The 26,133-nt window shown below is 35.7% G+C and overlaps 1 non-coding gene across 1 annotated transcript in view; it reads left to right on the forward strand.

Moving 5' to 3' along the window:
- LOC115447173 overlaps positions 1 to 26,133 on the forward strand; it is a 44,791-nt gene continuing 18,658 nt past the window's right edge. Inside the window, exons 1-2 of the transcript XR_005114056.1 lie at positions 1 to 340; positions 1,614 to 2,063. This is a non-coding gene — a transcript (uncharacterized LOC115447173). The remainder of the gene's footprint in view (positions 341 to 1,613; positions 2,064 to 26,133) is intronic.

A 26,133-nucleotide genomic window follows, 5' to 3' on the forward strand; every position in this document is an offset into this window, starting at 1 on the left:
CACGCTTACAAAGATTACCCGCTGCTGTTCAAATTTTTCGCGACGATCACACGGAAGCGAAAGGCGCCAAACACAATTTTCCGTAATAGAACTCATGCGCACCGGAAAGTACCTCATTTATTTCCCGCCATCCGGCGCCTCAACCAACCGAAATTTGGCGCCTAAAATCCGATGAGCCAATGAGACAAATGGCCGCCATTTTGAACCAATAAGCGTCGAGCCCGCGCTCTCGCTACCGCGTCATTGTCATATCTCGAAAATTAGTACGGCGGCAGTGCAGTGAATGAACCCCGTCCGCAAATCGAAGATTTTCCGTGACAAAATAATTAAATAGATAGAGGTGAGTTTCCTCATATATATTTTATCAGTTTGCCCGCGTATATATTTATGTTATTTACTGTGACATTCAATTTGTTAAGTTGCGTCAAAAATGTCGCAATTTTATTGCCATTATTTTGTTGTGAAAGCGAATATTGCTGCTTACAGTTGTGTTGTACGTAAACTTATCACTTTGTTGTGTGTTTTAGATTTAAATGTAATATGAAATATTAAAAACATACTTGAATTGCTACCGATTTTTTACAAAAAAGTTCTACCAACAGTACAACATAAAATTTAGTCAATCGAGTTTCGGCAAAATGGCGGCAGCGATGCTCTGTGCTATTAATACATTTGCTTTCCTCTTTCTGCAACTTCGTTCCGCGCGCGTCAGACAGAGAAAGGTATATTTCTGATAAGAAGTATATTATACTGCACACGTAACCTAGACTAGACACGTCTTCTTTCTTCGTAAACAAGCCAGTTTATAATGTTGCCAAGCCAATATTTTTTTTATCCTTATTAGCCGATTTAAAATCAAAACTCAATTCTTGGGACTTTGTAAAACTCGTGCGCGTGGTTTTTTATTGGTGTAAGAGAATAAACAGCATATTAAAAAATATTATTACTTATTTAAACAATTAAATTCATAATATTGCATAAATACTCCTACTCTTAATACTAACAAAATCATAAAATATAGAATATTACATATCTCTATTTCCAATAGGCATATTATTTAAAGCACATGCTATTCTTTTTATTTTTATTATAAAATTTAATTTTAATTTTATTAATCTTTTATCTTTAAAAACCATATTGGAATATCTGCCAGGAAATTGATACGTAATAATATTATTATTTATTACGTAATATATCAACCATGATAATAAATAAAATCTGCGCAAAACTCGGGAAAGCAAATTCTCAATTTATTTAACTACATTATGCTACTCCGCTGCCATCTAGCGGTCGTGTGCATAAATAACTCATCGCGTGTGCCGCTGTTGCCCAACTAGCCGCCGCTGGCCGCAGCGCGTCGCTCCTCAGCCCTCGCGTCTCGCGCGGTACGCCGCACCGTGCGCTATTCGCTAAACGATTCAGTCGGCAAACGTACTTCGGACGTACGAGACGTACGACATCACGAACGCGTCTCGCCGCGTCATTTACGACTTGTTTACACTCACTAAACTAACAATTCATATTCTTATTAGTGCGTGATGGACCAAACACATTTCCATACGTTAATTGTAGATTGTTTTTCATCTCATTAACACTGACCTTGCTTGTGCTAGGTGAAGACGGCGTCGCGGATGCTAATCGGTGTAGTGTTTCGCTGTTTCGGACTCTGTTGAGATGTCGGCTTTAAGTGTGAGGGCGCCCGGTCTGCAGGCCACGACGACGATGCTGGACACTAGGTCATTGCGCGTGCGGGGAGTCACCGCGCTCGACGGCGTCAGAAGAAACTTGTTCGGTTGCACCGACAGGGAAGAGAACAGGCGATTTGTCGAGAGAGTTGGCGCGCCAATTAGAACTCGACAGTCAGCGATGGGGATTCGATTTTGCGAATGAGAAACCCTTGCCTGGCGCGCAGAGATTCGCATGGCAACTGGTGCCAGCGTCGACGGTGCCGGCAGCGCTACGGCGGTCGCCGATCACCATCACCACTCCCAAACAGAACACACCGTCACAAGAGAGCAAAGTATCGAGTCCGGAAAGCGGCAAAACGCAGAAAAGAATAACAGGTAAGTGTTTGTTTACACAATACTAAGCCTCGTTCCTATAAATGTACGATTTTTTACCTTTGCAACAAGCGTCATTGACACTGCAAGGCAAAGGCGGCAGCAACATAATGAAGCAACATTAATCTTATTTTCAAACAAGTTGCGTGCTCTACGATTGAAAAACATAAAAACAAGTTCAATTAGTTATCGTACTGCTAATAAATAATCGTATTGAAGTTAAAACAGAGCTAATTTTCATGCAAACAACGCGCTATCGATGCCTTTAACTGCAATTGGACGCGGATCGTTGGCAGAAAGATGTGTTTGTGTTATTTTATTGCATTTTTATTGTTTTGTCATCAAACAATTGTGATGTGATAACAAAGGCAAGGTCACTTTGATTTAACCTCTCTATTTTCGTATCGGCGCATGCATTTATCGAATGTGCATTTGACCTAGAGTAGATTACGCGCACGTACAGTGTACACGTCGTCTTTCACCAACGCATCATTGTGGCAATGTTAAATCAATCACGAATGCACTAACTAGACAAATAAAATTAAGTAAAGAATGAATTCAGAAATGACAACATAAATTAGACAAAATCTCCTTAATATCGAAACATTTTAAACGAAACTATAAAATTATACATAATTTATTCACATATTGTCTCCGTGCTTTAACCTTGCTAAGTCACAAATTGATGAATTCGAATTAAAACTAGCGATGAATGCCATCAGAAATAGTGGTTTGGGGTTACCCAGTTCGTTTGCTTTTATTCTAGAAATTTGTTAAACTCAATTAAACTTACAATTGGTTTAGTACCCATTTTCCAATTTTCAATAGTTTTATATATAGTAACACAACTGAATCGCACGAAACGAGTAATTTCTGTCTATAAAATGTGTATTTTTTACCTATGCAACTGTCTATTACTGGGACGTAATTTAAATGCACAGATATTTTTTTTATTTCACAATTATCTATGATCAAGCTTATCCGTCTAAAACACGTAGTCATTAGTCTAGTGGCATTAGGTAAGTATAAATAAATTTACTGGTAGACGCATTGGCGCGCCTACATTTAGATGCATCATTTTCGCCATTGCGTACGCTAGAAACATTAAAAATGTAATAGACTGTAAAGATAAAAGAAGTTATCAAATGCATATACTATCGTGGTAAATGTTTTATGAGGCTGTTTCGTCCATTGCAAGCCGAAGCCCAAAGACCACCTTTTTGTTTGAAGGATAAAGAACGCTTTTTAACACTAGTTTAGAGGCAGATCACTGCAACATATTTATATTTAAAATAAAATGTTACCTTGGGCTATACATTTCCATACAAAGGTATGGGAATTTAAACTTTGACAATGTTAGTCAATGTGCTCATTGTAAATGTGATTAAAAACATAAGAACATTTATTGTAATTGAGCACTTTGTTATTTGTATATATTATTATGAAATCTTATATCGATAGACCTACTTTTTGAGCGTAGGCAGAACCAGGGTCAAATTGTATGAAATAAAGTCGGTTAATACAAAACCCACACAATCTAGTTCGTCGGCTTGCCATTGCATAAATAATTATTCTCTTAATATGTCTTATTAGATAGTTTACTCTAAGTAGCGTCTTTGCCTTTCCATCAGAGTAAAATATGTAAATATGTACAATTTAGATTAAAAACTTTGTAGCTAGCTACACGTAGAATTCTACAACACCTAACACATAAAACTGTGCCAAATTATGTAACGTTTCAAGATAAAGTATTATCTATCAATTCTAGTTTATCTGAAAAACTATTACTATTTTGTTTTGATTATCAGAAATAAAATCAAAAACATTCATGTATCCTTCAATAATGCGAAGAAACATGCACAAAAAATAAATAGGTAATACACGACGCAAAAAAAATGTAAAGCCGTATTGTCGTAATGCAACACGTCTCATGTTTTTAAGTTACATAACACCTCTTGAACCTTTTCGCAAGTTTTTCATATTCTCGCAATTTTTTGTCCGTCAAGGTGTTAATATTAAGGGTCCAAGATTTCATTGAACAACTCTGTTATTAAAGAATTAACGAATCTTTTCTTAAGTAATTTATAATGACCCGCAATTAATTGTAGGGTTGATTATGAGTGTTTAACTGATTATTAAATTGTTCTTAAATTATGAGACTGGGTTGTTTTTTCTCATCCGTTTGGTACAGAATGGGCTGCACGCGGTAGTGGATCAACCCTTTTCACTGTGGTTATTATTTGTTGTATACCTATTCATTTGTAATTAAGGAAATGTGCAAGCGTCTAGTAACGAGAGCCGTAATAAAATTTAAAAAATACCATTCGCTTTTTAAACAACGAAACAACTTCAGACACATTAAGCAAATAAACAACATTAAAAATATCAATCTATCTCCCACATTAATCACGAATAGCGTTTACAAAAATGAGGTTATTTGAATCCAGATCCTTCCCATTTCGGTAGCGATTTAATTAATATGCTAGCATGTGAGTATACATGGGCGTGTAAACACTTTGACCTATATTAGCATTGTTTTGATACAAAGTTGACTACTAGACTCCCACACATGTCCCATTTTTAGATGAAGCATATGCCGCGAAATTGATAAACTAGATACGCCTTCGTCGGTGTTCATTGACATGTGCTTTACTATTTTATTTACTATCGTACTATTATTAGGCGCTGATTTAGAGTATCAAAGGTTTTATCTTCGATAAGAGTATCTGGTTGTTTAGTACAAAAAATGAAACAAAATAATTCGTTTCGATTTACTATTAAATTACTCGACTAAATACTAGTAGTCGAACCGGTTCCTAATAATCTTTACTAAATTGTTTCCAAACAACTCTGAACCTGTCGTATTCGAGTTCATTAACTACATTAAGTTTATTATAGCTTGCGTGTTATACCCAAAATCAAATGCAACACTATTAAGACGTCATTCAGAAATAAAGTTTAATGCTTAAAGAATCAGACGCTAGCAAAATATGATGTTATCATAGTTTTAAAAATGCTTTAGTCTATTTATCTCAATCAGATAACCCGGCAGGATCAATAATTCAGAGTTGCAAAATCCAAATTGGATAAATTAAATAAATGAAATAATGTACTTGTTCATTTTTTTACACTTATTTCGAATTATTTCTATGCATAATGCATAAAGTATTATGATGAATAAGATTTCCTTTTAGAAATTACTCTTGTCTTGATGAAAAAAAATATTCGCGAGAGTCAAACGTTATCTCACCCACGCGGAGTCATGTCTCGACACGTCCAAAGCTCCGCGTCTGAGCGTCGAGTCATCGCGCACGCGCATTGCAAAATGGCGGCAATCGCAAATGAATCTTTATTGGTTCTTTACGAGTCTTTATTTTTCATAACTTCATACAGCGTACAGAATATGACGGTATTTTTCAACATAATCTTATTATATTTTTACATCTTACACTCCGCTGTGTTCCGGTTATTTTTGGCAAATACCGTATTTGAACTTCGAGGTGGTCATATTAAAAATAAATATTTGTTTTAACACCTTCAACCGCAATGTGAAGTTGTAGTTCACGTTGTGTGTTTCTGTTTGCATAATATTACGTTAGAATTAGACAATTGAAGAAAATAAAAAAAAAACATAGCATACCATATTATTACAAATATAATATAAAAAATAACTTTTACAAATATCTCATGGATCTTAAACAGTAATTATCATTATAATTTTGTTTTATAATTTACATAAAATGTTTTTTTTTTAAATTCGTGCAAGTATAACGAGGAATCAAGAGACTCCCCGCATATATTTACCCAAAACTCATAATCCACTCGAAACCAGCAGATGTAGAATAAAAAATTTCACGTACTCGAGGGCCACAATTTGATTGTCTGAAACTGACCAACCGTGCAAAGCGCGCAGGGGGCCTAAGAGAAACCGGTCACCATAATTTCTTATTTCCTTTCTAATTTCTATAACTGCACGTAATTACACCTTAGAAGTGTCATTGAACTCTGATATGTTTTCGTATGAGAATGTAAGTGGACTCAACTGCGGGGTTCCTGATTGTTAGAAACTGCAATTGTAAAATTTAAGGGTCAAGATGCATTAGAATCCGTTATAAATTACAGTACATTTGTCATAAATGTTATCGTAAATCTAATGCTAAATGTTTTAGCGTGGTTTATTAACGATAAATGTTGGTACAATCGCAATCTTATCGCGTAGTTGAATGAAGGGAAGGACGTTCACGAAAATAACTAAGTGTTAAACACGTTAGTTTTATCGCTCACACGTTTTTATCAAAGGTGGTTTTATGTTCAAAACACAGATACAATAACTGTGTATAAGTTTACATTATTCCGTAAAGTACACAGAAATTTAGACTCTATTTAAATAAGGACAAACTGTCATACAAGCTCGATAATCTTCAAATAAATTCAAACACCCCGCTTTCACCATTGACTCACATTTGATAATAATAATTAATTAAAATATTGATCGCTGTCACCCCTGCAAATCGCACAGGATAATGCGCATTGTGCGGTGATTGATAATGCGAGACGCGGCGCGTGCGCACAAACACCCTTTGTATGGCGAGCACCCTCGCTGTCCCGTAACGGCTATATTGATTTTTTAACTGTCATTCCCTATCCTGTGCTTCCTGTAGGGTCTGTTTCTACTGCGGATAGTGTGTTGTTTGAAAGATGGTTAGCATTATTTAAATAGATGGTTTAAAGTTTAAAATTCATTAAAAAAGCGTGCAACGTATTTGTACATTAAGGCATATTTGTTTTCGCAAAATTGATTACTGCAATAAATAATTAAATTTATACTTCAATTCGTTACACAGTCGAAATCGGGTATGACATATAACATACCAAAAATAACCTTCCTCATTGCCCCATCGTGCAACCAAATATCACAAGTTAAACAACGCTACTTAATTTACTAAAAACAAAATTGCAAAGGGAAACATGATCCCGTTCGGAACACTCTGAACAGATGATGGTTTACCATCCCCCGGTCATTCGATGCTGAATGTATTATGGAACAGGGGTGCAATATTGCACGCGGGGGTTGAGCGAGCAGATGCCGCCGCCGCGACCGTTACAATCCCCTATCTGTTGGAAATTTCAAACACGTGTGTTGACAAATTTTTTGTTTCACCCGTATACTACATTCGCAATGTTGTAACGTTTTTTTTACCAAGACGATGTTACCTTAATGAAAATAAAATACACTTGACCATAATCCAACAGGTCACACGGCACACCACACTTGCACTTGTTAATGCAGAAACGTAATTGGTCGAGTCACCGGCACGAGACTAATGCGCCGGCGTACGTTATAGTTCTCACGGAGGGTGGCAGGACACCTCACGTGCCCGACTCGGCCCTAAGGAAACGCGTAAGATATGGTTCAATGCGCCTAACGACTAACAGGATAAAAACCGACATTTCACAGGCTTTTCTGCCACCGGCTATCTGTCCAGTTAAGGCACCTCGCTTGTAATTACTGATATTACACGTATCATAACCGTCCAGTTAGCATTGCTTTACCCGATATCCGTACACGGCGGTTGATTTTCATACCTCGTAATTTACCTGTTCTACACTGCCAATTTAATCCCGCACAAACTGTTTTAAGCTTCCGTTAGAGTTAATCCTAATAAGCGGTTTCCTTTGCATGGATATTTTTCTATCTAGTTGTTTGTCGTAGGCACCGTTTATGTATTTGTATGTATTCGCGGAAGTAACTGTCGGTTGCAATGTATTGCGGTATTACGTATGATACAGCTAGTAATCGTTTGTCGAGGTCACAGATTACATTACCAATCATTTGCAAATGCCTTGAATTAAATCGTGATGTTTGTTTTGAAGCGGGACATCGGTTAATATAGAACACTGCACACGAGTCAAAATAATTAATGAATTATCAAGATTTATTGTTGATTTTGGACATAGTGTCGCGCTTTATACCAGTATAAGTCCAAATTTAACAGCAAATTTTTAGCTTTACAAATCACATACCTAAACAAACTATCAATCATATGACATATCAATTGCTTATTCATTAACATAGAAACAATAGTTGTATTCACCTGAACTGTAGTTTTGTTTGTGTAACAAGCGTCTCTGTACCAACTACATAAGCGCTAAAAATATCAAGTGTAATACGTAATGCTAGTTAACGGAATTTAGATCAAGGACGTAGGCTGACACAGTGAATTGAGAGAATTAGCGTACGTATAAGTACCAGTAATAATAGTTTGGTAGACCAACGTTTCCTTTGATGTAGGTTCAGACAAATTGTCGTAGTTACGTCGCCGTTTGTGCGTGGTTTACATTGAATATTATCTCGTAGTATTCTCTTGTTTTGTACACAACATCACGCATTTATCCCGTGAAAGGGGGGTATGTAGAGACGCAACCAATGCACCTACTTTTTTCCAAGTGTGTTCCGTCCCATGATGTGATAGAGGGCGCGCCAATCGCTATATCGGGCACAAATTCCCGACTCTGAGCTGACGCTGAGCAAACAAATCCAAATATCTGTCCGACCCGGGATTCGAACCCAGGATCTCAGAGCGCTGTTGTACCGCGCATGCAGTACAACTACGCCACTGAGGCAGTCCGTGTTCTCTCCACGTAAGATCTAAATAGGCAAGGATTATTGTTGATAGATCAGTGGCGAAGACTCCATATCACCCGATTCCTGCCGGCCTCCCTTTCGTAATTTATGTGAAATATAATTATCATTACAAGGATTTGCAGACCGCATATAATAATAATAATATCAGCCCTGTATTATATACTTGCCCACTGCTGAGCACGGGCCTCCTCTACTACTGAGAGGGATTAGGCCTTAGTCCACCACGCTGGCCTAGTGCGGATTGGTAAACTTCACAAACCTTCAAAATTCCTATAGAGAACTTGTATATTTATATATAATATTTACACATATTAGTACTTATATGTTGTGTCGAGTTCCTTTTCGAAAAATTTCGCCCTTCGCCATTGTTATAGCTACAAAATTATGTATTTTAATAATATCACAAAATTGCAGAGGTTTTGGACAATCCAAACACAATGATTCATCTGTTTTTGTGCATCGTCATTGCATAAAAACGCCATTATCTGTAAATGGCCTTGCGTATTTTACTTTGGTATTGTGATTGTAACAACAGTATTCTTAGTTAATTGAATTGCATTAATTAAATGGCATTATAGGGCACAGTCCTCCCTATATATGAGGGGTCTTAAAATCGATACGTGTTATTGACCCTTTGCCACAAATGTACTGACCAGCTCAACTTAACGGTTCTTTGGTAAAAACTGCCTCCTATCCAGTGGTACAATTCGTGTAGCGATGTTATCAGACTGTAAATAAATCGATTTTTGTCGTCACGATTCATTTCTAGAGTAGTTTCGAAATATTTAATAGAATTAAGTTCGCTTTTTATTTTTCTATTTTGCTTAAAATGGGAACTCAATTCTTCCTTATTTTTAGAATTTATTTCTTAAGGCTAAAGATTTTATATCCACAATTCGAAATTCACGATTTTCACAAAAATAGACGCGGGCGTGGACTGAAACGGTGCAGAAATTAAGCGTATCTACACGGCTAGATGACTTTGAAAGGTCGATACGCGAAAAATATACAGTTACAGCGGCGCAAACCGACTTTCTAATTGCTGGGTGGCACGATAGACAAACCCGAGGCAAACAATCGACGCGATTTTGTTGCACAACATAAATATTAAATTATTTCATTTTTTCTTACGGGTGTTGTGTCAGTGTTTTAAGTTGTACCTATCTAATGACAGAAAATGTAGTCACAAGCACTATGAAATATTGACAATCCAGTTTCCATGATTGTTATAAATAAATAGCTTGTGATGCTGTCATTTTCCCGGAAAATCGTTGAACGAAACCCTAAAACATCATACAAGTTATAAATTGAACACAAATGATATTAATACAATAACAAAGTAATACAAATTCAGTATAATTAAATACAGTCGTTATGAAGTAATAGTTATTGCACGAACCTAAAGAATCGTGAAACGTCATGTTTTTGTAGTTAAATATTGTTACATTACTCAATATTACAGTTAATTATTTCGTTTAAATTAAAACTAACGTTATTAAAATCACTACAATGTTCAATAATATGATATGAACACAATTTTCCGCAAAGCTGAGTGCCATGCAGGTAAAATCCTCTTTGACCTTTTAACCGCAAAATCATGTAGAGGAAATAAGCAATAAATTGATTAAATGCTTAATTTAGAACCATTGTCAAGGAAATAATATAAATCAAATTCATCGGAGTATTTCATCATTTATATAAATATAACAATAAACAACACACTGCGCACATACAAATATAATTTTGAATTTTGTTGATTTCGATGTTCCTGTAACATGAAATCATTATTTTTAACTACATTTATATCCGTTTTATTCGCAAATAATCATCTTTGTTTACACGAAGCGTGAATTATTCAAATCAATTGTGTTAGGTGTTTTTTCTTTATATTCCCATACCAGGACGACAATGTCTTGAACAGTCTAATTGTGCCGACGTGACGTTTTTTTATATTCACACGCATTTCGTCAACTTCTGCCACCCCCGTCAATTACAACTGCCGAGCATCCTTAACAGCTGATAAATCTTTGCTGTTCCGGTACGCGGGTCCCGAGGGCTTTTTTTCCATGGGAACGAATTCTCCAGACCGTAAAATCTCAGTGTCATTCCTTGATAGCAAACGAAAGTGGAATTTCCAACTTTTATTTTCGTTACGATCTATAGAATAGTTAAAAAGCCGTGTCCGTAGATTGAACGCTGTGCCTTTGTTATGTGCCATGCAAAAACTCTTATCTAATTTAATTTTGACCGATTGAGAGATCGACGTCCATTAGTTTATATTTCACTTAAGTAAAATGTCATTGTATATTGGTCTGGGAAGTAAATTACGAATATAGTGAAGGAAACTAGTGGCATGTGAAAGGCCCACGAGATGTCTAAGTAATGCGACTCAAGGCAGGGTAGCAACTAAATACACTAAAAACTAATTGATATAGCAACCAGTCGTAACCAATTGGTTATAAGTTAACCGTTTATACAACATGAACATAAAACGGTCGTTAAAACTATATCCCGATGAAAGGGCTTCTGTTCACTTGTATCATTCCCATGGTTCGATATCTATTTCCCAATTAAAGGGGTGTTCACGAATCGATAGCCGAGCTGATTGTACACCCTTGTTGAAGTTTCCCATGCACGTGTTTGGGAAAAAATCAATAACGTCACGCTTTCAGTGTGCGTTTAGAAATTCGGTCAAGAACGAATGACGGAAAGAGAAATTTAATAACAGCTATGGTCATTTGTTCGCTAGGGTATTACAGAGAAATAGATGGATTTAAATAAACATTTGAATTGTTTATTGTTCTACAGAAATACTGAAGAAATAATAAAAAATACAATTAAGTAAATTATAACTTATCGCATATTTATCTCATTGTATCTCATTAAATAATTGTTTTTATTCTGTATAACTTATTTTTAGTGTTCAAGATTACATCGTTTTTACATACACACCTTCGTAAACAGATAATAATTTCGCTGCCAAATTCTTTCGGGCCATGTCCATCCATAAATACAGGATACATCCCTAATAAATCGTGCATAACGAGAGACGGTTACCAATACGTGTAATCATTGGTACAACAAACACAATAAATTTTATCTCTCATGTTAATTAACAGTTTTATAACAATTTTTATTTTCTCCCGTCCGCGCAACGTTTAAAGGATCAACACGGGCCCATCTGTTACGGTAATTGATGGTTCGAACAATTCATGTGAGACCAATCACCCTCAGTTATCTCCCGTGCATATGACGATTCGGTTGAAACAATGCTAGGGGGGCGTTTTTTATAATTTTCCATTTTGCACCGGATCCATAAATAAATGCTTCAACCCCGTGTGAAAATGACCTTAGCGTGCACGAACCGTTGATATAAAACTTTCATTTTACACCTCGAAAGTACATAAAAAATTGTTCACCGTCAATAAACCACCATTTCGCTGTACAAAGCGAGTCAATCAGATTTCATTATTTTCAATTCGGTACCGCACTTCATTATTGTTTTAAATGGAACGCGTCAATTTCAATTTGAGAACGCGTCGAATATTTTTTTTTCGCGTCTGACATGTGTCCAAAGAGAATAATGCAGCGCGATTAAACAAAATACACGGCCAGTATTTTATAACTTTAATGCGAACGTGTGTAAATCTCACGAATTCGAAAGGTCGTTGTAACTAAAAATTGATTCGAATTTCAAAAAACTGTTATTCCATATATCACGAGATAAAAGTAAAGTTAACGATTCCAGCCAGTATTTCAAGTGACACTGACAAGATAAATCCAGTGTCTTAAAACAATGATATACATGCCAATATTTAAAAAAAGAACATATAAAAGGTCATTGTAGCGTCGGGTTGGAAATTTAAATAAAAACTGTAATGTTCCGCATAGTGCACCCGCGCTGATACAGCTGTAGGGTTAACCAATGCAAGTTTTTTCATTTACAGTGTAACGGCCAAACATGGCGATGGTGGCAGTGCTATTATTACCACATTATAGGCACTTAACATGTACGCTCAATAATGCTGTGTAAACACATGTAAGGACACTCGGCCATATACAGCCGCGCGTTACTTACGGAAGTTTACATAATGACGTGGGAAAGAAGTCCACATAATTATATACGACAGGACTACTACTTAAGTATCATAGACAAGACTATATTTTGTCCTAATGGTCGTGTGGCTACTGTCCCATAACGAAGCAAAGTTCCGATTAAAATTACAATCGAACTAAGATTTTCCAATGCTTGATAAGCCGGCCTTGGAACACGATAACATTTGTAGGTCAACAGTTACGGTATACGTGGGAATGAAAAATCCATTAAAACAGAACACTTTCATTATGCAAATCTGTACGATTGTTAAGGGCGTGAGTCTAGTGTTCGGTCAATAGTACCCGTGTAATGAAGTAACAATATTTATTCTGACATCTATTGAACGTAACAATCGGGCCCACTCGAGAGCGGTTGAATTAGTAACACCAGTCGTCACACGTTTAATGGATTTGTTTATGTAAATATTCAAAAATGGAAATGTTTTTTTTTTCACTTAATGATTTACCGGCCAGTTTTATCAACTGCTAAGGTTTTCATACTGGCTGTTGGCATTACTTGCCATAGAGGAATTTTTGTAAAAGGTAAAAAAAACAAAAATGCCATGCTTACTTAGCACACTCAAACTAGAAAACCAACATAACGTTACATATTGTATATACAGACAAGAAACTAGGAAAGATGTCAAATAAATTCACAGCAAACAAGTGGAGTGTTTGAAATTGAATTTGTTAGTTATTTGCTGAACGCATAGTACTGGCCTCGCCCATACATAAATCATAGCGTGGGATGAAAGCTTACAACACAGATTTAACCAATGTCTTAACCGACAATCACTACTCATTATCGAGCGTGTATATGGTAATGAAAATCAAAGGCAGTTAGTGTCGTTAGTTTATGATTTAAATTTCAGTAAAATATATCTTAAGAAATCGATAACTTTATCTTTGCTTATCACGATTATCTCAAGAAGTACGGACGTTTATTCTCAATATTTATATCTACCATCCTCTATGGTTATGTAACAATTCCGAACGCACTTAAAATCTTCAGTACATTAAAAATTTCACACAATAACATAATTAAAACACCCTTTATACATTTGAATTTGATGACGTGAGATCTTGATGTCCCTTTCTTGGTGACAATCGAACTGTCACAAATATCCCATAGGACGTCAAGCATTCTGAATGATGGATTGGCCTGATGCATACGAAATGCTAATGCCTAATTGTAATGTTAATCTACAAATCAACTACGTGAAGTACAAATGAATAAATACTGATTGTCCATTTCACGTCTCACACCTCTTTTGTTGCCTTTGTAAGTTCATCGGTTATAAGATCACCCTGTGTGAGGTTAATGAGAAATACGAACCCATTTGAATTTATTTTAGTATTTTGATTAAGTCGTATTGATAAGATTGTTCTAAAGAATAGGAAAGACTCTCGCTTAAATTGGCAATGAAAGTAAAATTGCCGTTGACAATACAAAAAATGATGACGTGCATTCATTGTTCCGTATTGTTTGCGATATCCACCATACATCAGTTGACTATATTAAATTTTGATACAATACGTATTTTTTAATTCAAGTTATAGGACTGTATATATATTGCTCCATAAAATATGCTATTTAAAAATGATGATTATTTATAAGTCACTAAGGATTAAATTAAGTCTGAATATTATCAAATATGTATACAAAGTTTCTTCAAATCCGTTGTAAGCATCCAAAACCACAAATAAAAGTCTAACTTATCTCCATTCAAATCTTGACCCGTCCGTGCACGCTACATTTGACGGATAATATAAAAAAGGAAGGCCATTCAGACTTAGTCACCCTTGAAGAAGCCACTACAATGGGAAATATCAAAATTCATATTTCATACATTTGTTGACAGAATTTGTGATATAGAATTACCATTTGAATTTCAAATATTTTCGTATAATGCAGCTAATTGTGTGTGAACGGGGCGGGTAGATGAATATTTATTATAATTATAGCGATGCAATTGTATTGAGATGTGATTGACAACAGATGCATTTGACTCCGTGACCGTTGGCTCTTCAGGGTTGTATTTTATATGATTTAATTTAGAATTGTTAATGTATTGGACTGTTAGAACAGTTCAATCCTATTAATATTATAAATGTGAGGATGGATGTATGTTTGTTCCTCTTTCACGAAAAAAGTAATGAACTGACTTGAATGAAACTTTACAGTAATATTGGTTATACATTAGCATAACACATAGGCACGTTTTGTGTAATTTGGTCATATCGAGTAAGTCGAAAAATGTATCCCGGAAAACTCCTTCACGCGGGCGAAGCCGCGAGCCATAGTTTAAATACGTTATTAAACCATTAGTTATAACTTCATAAAAATATTTTCAAACGAAATTAAGTCGTAAGAGCCTATGCTTATAGCTAATATTAATCGTTTGTAATTCGAGTTCTGGCTCAATCATACCACAGATAACATCCGGCAAGTAAACAAACAATCGATTGCCAAAAAATAAAATTTGGTGCAATTGAGAGGCAATATTAGTAATATAAATTTCTAATTCTGGCTCAATCATACCATAGATAACATCTGGCAAGTAAACAATCGATTGCCAAAAATTATCAAATTGGTGCAACTAAGTACTGCAAAACGGTAGTAACCGCTTTACAAAAACCTCGGCCAGTGTGGACTAGATAACAGCCGCCTGTTCCGTTAACGAGGCCTTAAAGGGTTACCGATGGCCTTCCACAGCTTATAACTGTATGACCCGAGTTCGTAGTTTTATGCCAATTTTATTTTTCGTTGTCGGATTTTTAGTATAGTTTGTTATTTGATCTGGCATTAGTGTTATTGTTATTTTAGCTTACATATTGGATTGACATAAAAATGAAAAATAATGTGCTTTTTTTTAGATATAAATCAGAATATATACCGAGTATTTTATCTTGATGGAAGTCGTATTAATGTCACAAAACATTCTAAATATTCTTAATTTTATCTCAGACGTGACACCGTTAATTACTTCCTAAACTCTTCATTTTTTTTTTTTACAAAATCGTTTCGCAAACCTATCCGCATCCCGGTATCTGCAAGCGGCGCCGGCGCATCGAGTTCATCAACCCGACGCCACCACGGTGTTATTGAACGTACCATAACAACACGCACACAAACGCGCACACACACTCCGGCCATGTGTTGAATAGATATTAAGTGACTACTGAACTTTAAGTTAAGGCCGAGACACCCTGAAACGCTCACGATACGCCCGCGCGAGATAAAGGGAAAGTTTCGAAAGTTATTAAGTAAGCATATTATGAGCGCTGACGTCGAATGTGTTCTGAGATGGCTGCAGATCATATCTGGGTCGATATTAATGTATGAATATGAAGCACTTGTACCTTGCTCATGTAGTTATAAATTATGCAACCCGTGTCTAGTGGTCAAGAATTAATGCTGGCACGTTTAATTATCGTTTTGTCAATCACACATATCCAATTACGATATCTATTCGATTTCTATCTATTTTTATCGTCAATTATTGTCGTTTGTTACGCATTCGAATATCGAACGCGTGTTAATTGCGCATAAAATGGACGTTCCATTCACACCGGAACGTGGAATAACGCAATGTCAAAACAAGTATTGTGTCCATAGCCTAAAGTGTACGACCGCGGTAGCTCAAATTAACGGTACCCTATGACAACGCCTTTCGCGAAGCCTCATTCTAAATTCAAATAACGCTGCGCGTACGCACTATGTCAACAAAACAAGAGTTTGTTGTTGTATTTATTTTGTTCATGATCAGGAAGTTGACATTCGAAATTCGAAACTCACGCGTAACAAGTTTCATAACGTGACCTACACTTGAGTTTTGCCAATTCGTAATATAAAAAATCGATTGTATTTTAGTGGTATCGGAGTGCGTGCAAACAGCGCTGTAGGCCGGAAACTTTGGCGAAATAGTAATTGAGAGCGCTAGGTGGTTACACCCTAAACGTAGGCGTTGGAGGTCAGTGAACCTCGCTTAGTTTTTACATGGCGATTAATTTGCGGTCGTTGTTCTATAGTGCAAGTGTTTATGTTCATTTGCAATTTAATTACACAATTACGGTGTATTATTTTTAGACTGACAACCAAATTCAGCAATAAAGGTACGAATGTTGAGGAAGGAATGACGCATTTCGAGCACCTGATCAACTACGAAGCAAAGGTATATTTATCTGCAAATGAAAATGTGTTGTATCCCTCAAACCTTGAGTCTCAAATCTCATACCAAACCGGAAAATAGGTGTAAAAGATACTCAGAAATCATGTTTGCAATACATATTAGCAAACGTACACCTATGTAAATAAATTCCACGTGTTCTGTACATTATTTGCTTAATATATGTATGATAAAGCGTGTTTGCGTAGTTACGGCTCGTAATTGATCTTATCAATTAGTTCTGGTGTAAATAAAGAATAAGTTAAGATTCATAAGGTTTCAATTAGATACGGTAGATTGCAATGGTTAAGGATGAAGTTATCCGAAAATGAACTTAACGCAACATAATATAGGTACTTATGCATAAATGCGGTCTTTCTGAATCATAAATCTTACTAATGATAGTTAGATTTTACATAAATTACGATAGGGGAGGCAGGAATTGGGTTATAAGGCCTGTTCGCCACTGGTAGATTGTTAATTACAAATATGTGTAAACGTGGCATTAGGATCAATTAGTGCAAAATAAAAAAAAAATACGTTTTGAATTCGTGGCGAGGATTGACTGACTGATAATTCTGACACTACACTAGTTTGAGAAAGTGCAAAAGGAAATCTGTCTTCCTTTTCATATGCGAAAGTTTGCAAAGATGTTTAGGTGTTTCAAATAAACGCGAAAGCGCTGAATGGATTTGTAAAAAAAGCCGAATGGACAAAATGCTGGATTAATGGATTACTTTTGTTCCGGTTTTTATACTAGAAAGAACGACGCAGGTGAAGCCGCAACTAATAATTCATATGTCAAAAAATATTTACCCAAATAAATATTTAATATTTACTTTTATATAAAATTGTTTCTTATATGTGACAGTATACTGATTTCTCTTTAAACGTTAACGAGTAGCAAGAAAACATAGTTGCAATGGAATTTTCATTGTTTATGCACTATTGTGAATCGATAAAAGACAATAATAATGGAATACCGCCACGCCTCAATAAACACGTAAATCGCAGGTAAATGTAGAAACCATGCTTACAAGGCATAAACTCCTTAAAAAAAATAATCGGTATGTAGTTTATATTAAGGTTAACCCGAGTTAACATCCGAAATCTCGCGAATACGTACACAATAGAGGAGTTTACAAACAAACATCGTGCCGTCCCGCTCTTCGGCTATACGTTCGAGCGAGAAGGCGCCACGCACGCGCGCCACTGAGGACGCTATAAAGGTTATTCAACTTTTTTTAAATTGTGAAGAAAATTGCCCGAGTGCAATTTTCTAAGATAATTTCACAGTACGATGCCAACATTCGAGTTATACATTCACCAAATCGAGAACAATTGTTTCGTAACGCTTGAAGCTATTGAGATGTATGCAGTTATAATGACGTTTTTTTATATCTGAGAAAAAAACTTAAGCGGTTTGCATTAGAGACAAAGATATAAATATTGAACGTAAATCATCGTATTAAAATATACATCTTGATTATAGAAATTTCAAAACGCAAACTGCTCGTTTGTCTGCAAAAAACCTAGTTGTAGTTAGCCATGTTGTAGTTTTGTTACGGTTATACATATGTTGACATCTTCAGGCAAATTTGGGACTTCACAGAAACACTTATGTTGGAAAAGTTGTCTCATAAATAAAATTTATTTTATAAATAAAATTTTATTATTCAACAGTTATTTCAGAGAATAAATTTTATTAAACATAACATTTCGTGCAATTATGCTCTCTGGAAATATTTTCTAATGATGTACCAACATGATTTATTTTCGTAAAACACGAATGTGTAATAGAAACTCAACTAATTCTTTGTAAAATCTTTAGAAGGTATTTTTGTATATAACAAGCAATATACTCGACTGTCAGATTACACATTAAAAAACGATAAATATAGTCCAACGAGAATAAAAAAAAGTTCTTTGAATTACGTCTCAAATCACATTTGAGATTACGACACCGCCCATAATGTATAACAAAACCATATATTTATATTATAACAACTCAATTCTATTTTTTAACACAAAATGACACCAAAGTAAATTATTGTAGGGAAAAAAGGACGTCATTATCCTCGAAGGATAGTTGAAAAAATCGTCATTAAACGCACTTGATAGATGACAAAGTATAAAAAGCTCAACGAGACAAGATTATGTTTTGTTTAATCTTTAGAGCCGAGCGTATCAGTACTTAAATAAGTTTTTGTCGTAATAAACTCATGCGCAACAGTAAAACCGTCATAGTAAATTAACATTTTGTCCTAACGCCGTACATGGCTTGAAATTTGCTCGGAATTTTGTTTTACTTTTAGTGTGTAATGCTTAAAGTTATGTAGATTTATTAAACATATTCAGTGGATGAAGTAAAGTTATACGGTAATGGTTGAAAAATGCGCGTAATAAGGTTAATTTCTTTTTTAAGAACAAATTTACTTACTTCATACGATTCTCGAATGTTACCTTTAATTTCACATCATTTCTCACATAAATGTATATTGTAATCAATTCAAAACATTAGGAAGGGCAAGGACCTATGGAAGTTTAGTATAATGGACGATCATTTTGTCCTAGACAGATAATTGTCCGTAAGTATCACAAAAAATGTTTTAAAGTCGTTAAATTTTATAGTATACACACTGAATATTCCTTTTTGGGTTTATGGATGATATTACAATATATGTCCAACCAGATTATAACATATCGTAAAACAGGGTCGTAAAGACGCTTTAACTTAAGGTAATTTTCGTATGTTTGTAATAGGATTAATAAATATTCAATATACTACTATAGTGACTAATTATATTTATAACCAGCGTGAACTAAGGCCTAATCCCTCTTAGTAGTAGAAAAGGCCTGTGCCCAGCAGTGGGACAGTATAATACAGGGCTGATATTATAGCACTCTTCAGTGAGTGCGTTCTGAATTTTATACTCAGGACCTGGTGACGTGTTTAGTGTATCCTTTAGAGAGCCTAACTTATTTTGTCGCCCTATATCTTCGACTATTAGCGAAACAGGTTCTTATAAAACTTCAAACTATCTGACTTGATGTGTTTTCAGTCAGGTCTCTACTGATGTATTTAAAAGTTTTTGATAACCTTGACGTAGTTACAAAATCTCTCGGACATAAACCTCTATGTTATCAACCTAAAATTTATGTAACATAACATGTCCATCTGAACATCATTCAAGATAACCTTCACCTCATACCTACTTGCTGTAAAATACAAGAATATTTTACGTAAAACATTATCTTAATTTTATTCTAACATTTTCTATTTTATTTTCAGGTAAGCAATACCGTCAGCTAACGATATACGAGTGCTCGAAAGGTAAGTATGTTAGTATAAATGTCGAGAGAAAGTTTGTAGATGACATACGTCTCTTTCACACATACGGAAAGTAATAAAGACAAATGCGTCCAATTAAAGAGCTGGTAATAAAACTTTAGTACGTCGTATCTCACTGTTTTACCTTACGATTTCAGGCGTTGCAACTAAAGCTACTATATTATTTTTAAAATTATTGTCACGTCAAAAATGCCACCCTGAACTGATGCTCAACAAAATGTCCCTAGTCCAAAACATACAAATTTATATTCATAACAGATACGAACATCACAATAAGGTGGAATATTTTCCTCATTTACCAAACACTTAAAATAATTTAAGTCATCTAATATCGGCCCGTGATCTGTAAACCTCTACGTAATTTGATCAATTTAAATAAACGCCAAGCAATAAAATAATCGTAAACATAGAACTGTCTATCACTATAATTTATAATCCATTTCGTATTCTCAGAAATTATGTAATTTGACCCATTTTGGTCGACGCTCAATTTGAATTTATGATTCAATTATTTTATTGTTTTATACTCATTAAGTATTATATGAAATTACTTGATGTTATTCATTTAAATCACAAAATTATGTTAACTGAATTGGAATCTAACGCACTCAAACATGGTAAGCACCTTAGTATTGGTTTTGAGCACCTCCCTGTTTCAATACAACAAATTAATGACTACCATTCTGAACCTGGTTAGTCACTCCATTATAACTGTTAACAACACTCAAGTACCATATATTTCCATTCTCAGTAACCAATTCTCACCTACCATTTAGGGAAAGATCGACCTATATTCCACAAAGTAGTTCCCAGGGAATATTTGTTTACGAAATATAATTTTCTACTCACTTTGAACTTTGTTAACGCCGTTCCCATTGCATCTACTTTTTACTCCTAAGTATTTGAAAGGAAAAGTCGTGATGGATATGTTTAGAATTCTTAATTTTTTTGGGTCAAGTGTTTCGGCCCACTTAGGGGTCTATTATGTACGGAGGTAATTAGGATTCGTGACCAACTCCCAACATGGGAACGGGCCGGTGATGTTTTAACTCACCGTGACGCTTGAAGGTAAAAGTGTTTTGTCTACAAATCTTTTCCAAGTGTCCTATAGTTTTTTGTTGTGTGTTTCAAATTCCTTTGAGAGTACAGTCAGACACAAAAGTAGCTGAAATCAATTTTAACATCGCTTTTTTAAACTTTTATGTCCTTATCAAAACTTCATTTATATAAACTTCAGAAGGTGTACTTTATTATAGATAAAGAATACGAATATTGCGAATAAAGTTTATGTGTAAAAAAGTTTTAAAGTATTGAATTTGTTCAGCTACTTTTGTGAACTGTACTTTGTATTTAAAATTATATTGCTGACCATAATTTCTTTAGTTCATAATGAGTAGTTTGGATGGAATGACTCACTATGGCGGTTTTACCGCGTTTATGGTAATCGATAATCAGGTGTTTGCATGTTGGCTGACCCTACCCTGTTCTTTCGTGATTGTAGTACATTGAGTTAAATACAGCACTCAGGAATAATACTATAGGTATCTTTATAATTTTATAGGCTTGAACCTTTTACAAAACATATTTTTAATAGAATACATAACACTGACTGACAGTGCACACTTTGAATCGTGTAATTATGCACTCTAGTTCTTTAGATTTTTCGAAGCGCTAAGAAATAATAATTAAAATTCATCCTTTTATAAACCTAATAAAGTATAATTTTGTGTTACAAATATTAATAATATCCCATAAACAATATCTAAACTAAAGTGTCTATGCCGGGCTGATCTCGTTCCCGAAGGACGTTTAATATTTTATCTGTTTTATTTTTGTCCAAACTCTGATAAGCCGGTTCAAGGGGTATCATTTAGCCGAACAAGTGGGTTACTATTACTATCAAGAGTTTACGATTACTTTTTGTCCCACTAACCCCGATTTGTAGTGGGATCCAACGATCTTGACAACTGGATGGATTTGGCCGCATACGTTATAAAAGTTAACATATACGGACAATTTTCTACGACTGCTAGAAAGTTACTGCTGGCCTCTTATATGTGAGAGTCCGCCTGGGTAGGTACCACTGCAATGTCTATTTCTGCCGCCAAGGAAAAGTGTGTATGTAGTCACTGTTGTATTCCGGTTTGAAGGACATTGTAGTCAGTGTAACTACTGGACATAATGAGACTTAACATGTCATGTCTCAGAATGGCGAGCGTAGTGGAATACCAAACAACGTAATTCAAGGTGTTGGAAGGTGTTTCTACTATTTATGGGCGTTCGTATAGCTTACCTTCAGGCGAGAAAGCTCGTCTCGTCATTCAAAGAAAAAAAAATAGTAATGGCTAGCAAGGTTTCAGTTATAGCTCGAAATTACGCTGTAGACATCATACCTCAATTGGACAAACTCGAATCAATAAAATATTACTGTTGCCAAGTAGAGTAGGTCCACGTTCAACCACACCGGGGCGTGTTGATCTTTAATGATAGAATAACTTGGCCCGAATATACGGGCGTAAAGCCAAAAAAACAATGCTTTCGTCAGTGCCCCACTTGATAAGATTCCGAGGACACCAAGATACAACTGTACACACAAGCGTTGTTATTCATTCATAAATCTTGAAACAATATAGTTTTTTAAAACGGTTGTTAGTTTTGTGGCAATCGATTTTAAGTCTTATTTAAATATTTGTCGCGCTGTATCTGTTATAGTTTATTTTTATTTTATTGGGCTTCTTTAATGCCAAATGGTCTCTCAAAAGACCCCGGACCTTTCTCAACGATTTTCACAATCGTAGTTATGGATGAGAATTGTCCAATTAAGAAGTGAAAGCATTAACACCGCTCCGGCGAATTGCTGTGCGCAAGCGTCAAAAATGCGTGTAACATAACGTAAATAACATAAAAGGAAAGAAAGATAACAAAACGCGTTAATTAATTTGAATTTGCTTCATTTAGTTTTGTTGAATAATACACGCGATATATCCATGGTTATACATGAAGAGATAAGACTGACGTGATAGTTTGAAATTGATTTACTTATCGATGCTTATTTAAAGTAGAATTTATTTGAACAGCCAAACATAAATAAGTTTTCAGCCCTAATCTTACATAGCATAGTAGAGTCGAACTTCCCCATAGACACAAAACCCGCTCATGTAGTCATTAGCCAAACAAACTTAAGTTTTTGTGGTCAATATTGAACCGGGGACAAAGAACGCAGCATACATTGTCTCGGTTCCGAGAATTGCAATTACGATGTCTTTATCGCGGTGTCTTATTAGACGAGCGAACGCCAGCGCTTCTACGAACCCCCGGGCCACTATAACAGGTGTCATATTCACTATAATGGATAATACACGACCATTTATTACCCATGGGTTACAGAAAGATGTATTTGATCGTCAATTGTTGACGATTTGAAGATAAAATTGACACAAAACAAGAAACAAAATACATAATTTCGCGACACCGTGTCAGGGTATCAAAAAAGGTTGTAACGGTGCAGTGCGACTTAACAAGACAATCGTGCGTGTTTGTTCGTTTAGTTTTGACATTACGCGTTGTATGAGAAATGGTTAACAATACAAACCCAATTCTCGTGTTGCATATCGGTTTAAGTGGCCGAGTGCACGCCAAACCATACTTTAATTTGTACGCGTAAAAGGCACCGAGAGGGACAAGGCCGGAGATACGTTCATCCCATTCCTTTACTATTGAGGGCGCTCGTAAAACGATTTTGGTACTGACAAAAAAATGTTTTGGTTTTTTCCAACAGCGAACGTTGCCCCGAACAAAAAAAACACGCTCTTCTTATTGGAGATTTTGTACTATGTCATAAATAAACTACTACAAGATTTGTAGTGTTTTTTTTATGTTAGAGTGAAATTTTAAATCCAACGGTCAATTGGTAACGCACCGGTTGTTCAGGACAAATCGATACTAGCGTATTGTTAAGTTTATTGCGCAGTATTTTTTCTTATCTACACCATGTAGGTCAGGCCTAATCAAATATATTTTGCAAGCCTCCCGCTTGTTTTTGCACAGAGAATAGCACATGTAACAGTAGCGCTCGATTAAAATATTACCTTTTAATTGGCCACAAATTGTACTGCATCTATCTGGGGGAAGCTGTATGCCCAATAGATGCAATCTCGTCGGAGATGCGCGGTCAACGACCGTGTGAAAGAGCGAGGGCTACGCGTACAAGCGAAATGGAAAAGATGCGCGTACGCACTGAAAAGGAATGAAAATTATTGTATTACTATTTAGTTATCCTTTTTTCTTTTGTGCGCGTAGCGTGTCCCGACGAGTGACGTATGTGTGCGTACGTCTAATATTGAATTCTGTGTTGTTATTGTTTAGTTTAGTGCTACACGCTATGGAATACGTCTACTGAATATCAAAACATTAGGTTTTTTTTCTGCATCTATTCCTTTGACGCGTCGCGGCTAGTCGTGTGTGTCAGCATGGCCGACAAAGCGTCTAAACCAATTTTATGTCCCGTCTCGCCTCGCCTTTAGAAACTACACAAAGCATACAGGCATTCCTAAAAAGGATTAGGATCGGGACGTTTGACTTGATTATTCCAGTTCCCAGCGCGTTGACACGTTTACTCCGATGTCAATAATGGCGCGGCCTTCATCTATCAAATATTTAAAAATGAATCCGTGACAACGAAAACCGATTGTATACAGGTGCAGAAGTCACTTTTCCCGCCAACCACGATCCGCGCGTTTGATTCCCATGCAACGCGCGAGAGCGAGTTACTCTCGCTTCGGTAATTTCTAATGATTATGCATTAACGGTACCTGCGCAGTGCAGTCCACGAGCTCACGCAACGGACAATGTGCATTCAGCCATTGAAATTTAAATATTAAAAAAAAAACAGCGCACAATCGCATAAAAAGCACTGTTTATTGCCCAAAATACACAAATAATGCCGGTCTCATCCGAGGGTCAAAACTGTGTCCATTGTTGCGCTAAGTTGTCCACTGAAAGGGAATAGGTTACGGGGGACAAAGGTGGTGACATCTCTTAGAGAATGGGGCTAGTTCGCCTTAGGTTATGTTAATGAGATTTAATTGAGTTTATAATAGTCAGGATGATGCATGACCCAAGGGTTGGAGCCATTGAGGCGCGAAAATTACTATGATTCAGCCGTTTTCTAACTTATCGATGATTTATGGTTTTGAAAATATAATATGAAAGCATAAACCGGATAACCGCCTAAGTAAATGAACAGACAAAGCGCAATAACATTTTAGGGGTTATAGAGTAAAATTCACGCCTAATTTATAAAACAAAGGCTTCTCAAAACTTGCGGTAGGTCCGCATAGTAAATAAGGGTCTCAAGCACGTGTCTGTATTGAAAGCGCCAGATAATAGTCGCATTGTCTCGTTTCATCATGTTCAGTATCAAATTTACAACCGCCACGAGTCGACGGAAGCTCTCCGTGAAGAAATTAAAAGTACAATGTGTGAGAGTTGAGACACTAATCGAGATTATCAATATTTGAAATTCTTATAAGTTTAACATCGCTAGTTTGTTAAGGTCTAATTTTGAAAATCATTTCAACTTCCTATTTCACATTGAAATCATAATATTCTTTTAAAACTGAATTATATAAAGTCGACGCAAAGGCCCCGAAATGCGACGCCCGAAAAGCGTATTTACGATACAAACAAAGATAAAAAAAACATGTAATCACACGTTGAATTCTAATTTCCGAGTAGGCAGTATAAATAGTCGTGAAGTGTAAATATAAGTGATAAACACGTATTTTGAAACCAATCGCCGACATACTGTCT

This window comes from Manduca sexta, chromosome 7 (genome assembly GCF_014839805.1).
Source record: "Manduca sexta isolate Smith_Timp_Sample1 chromosome 7, JHU_Msex_v1.0, whole genome shotgun sequence".
In the NCBI taxonomy this organism is placed as follows: domain Eukaryota; kingdom Metazoa; phylum Arthropoda; class Insecta; order Lepidoptera; family Sphingidae; genus Manduca; species Manduca sexta.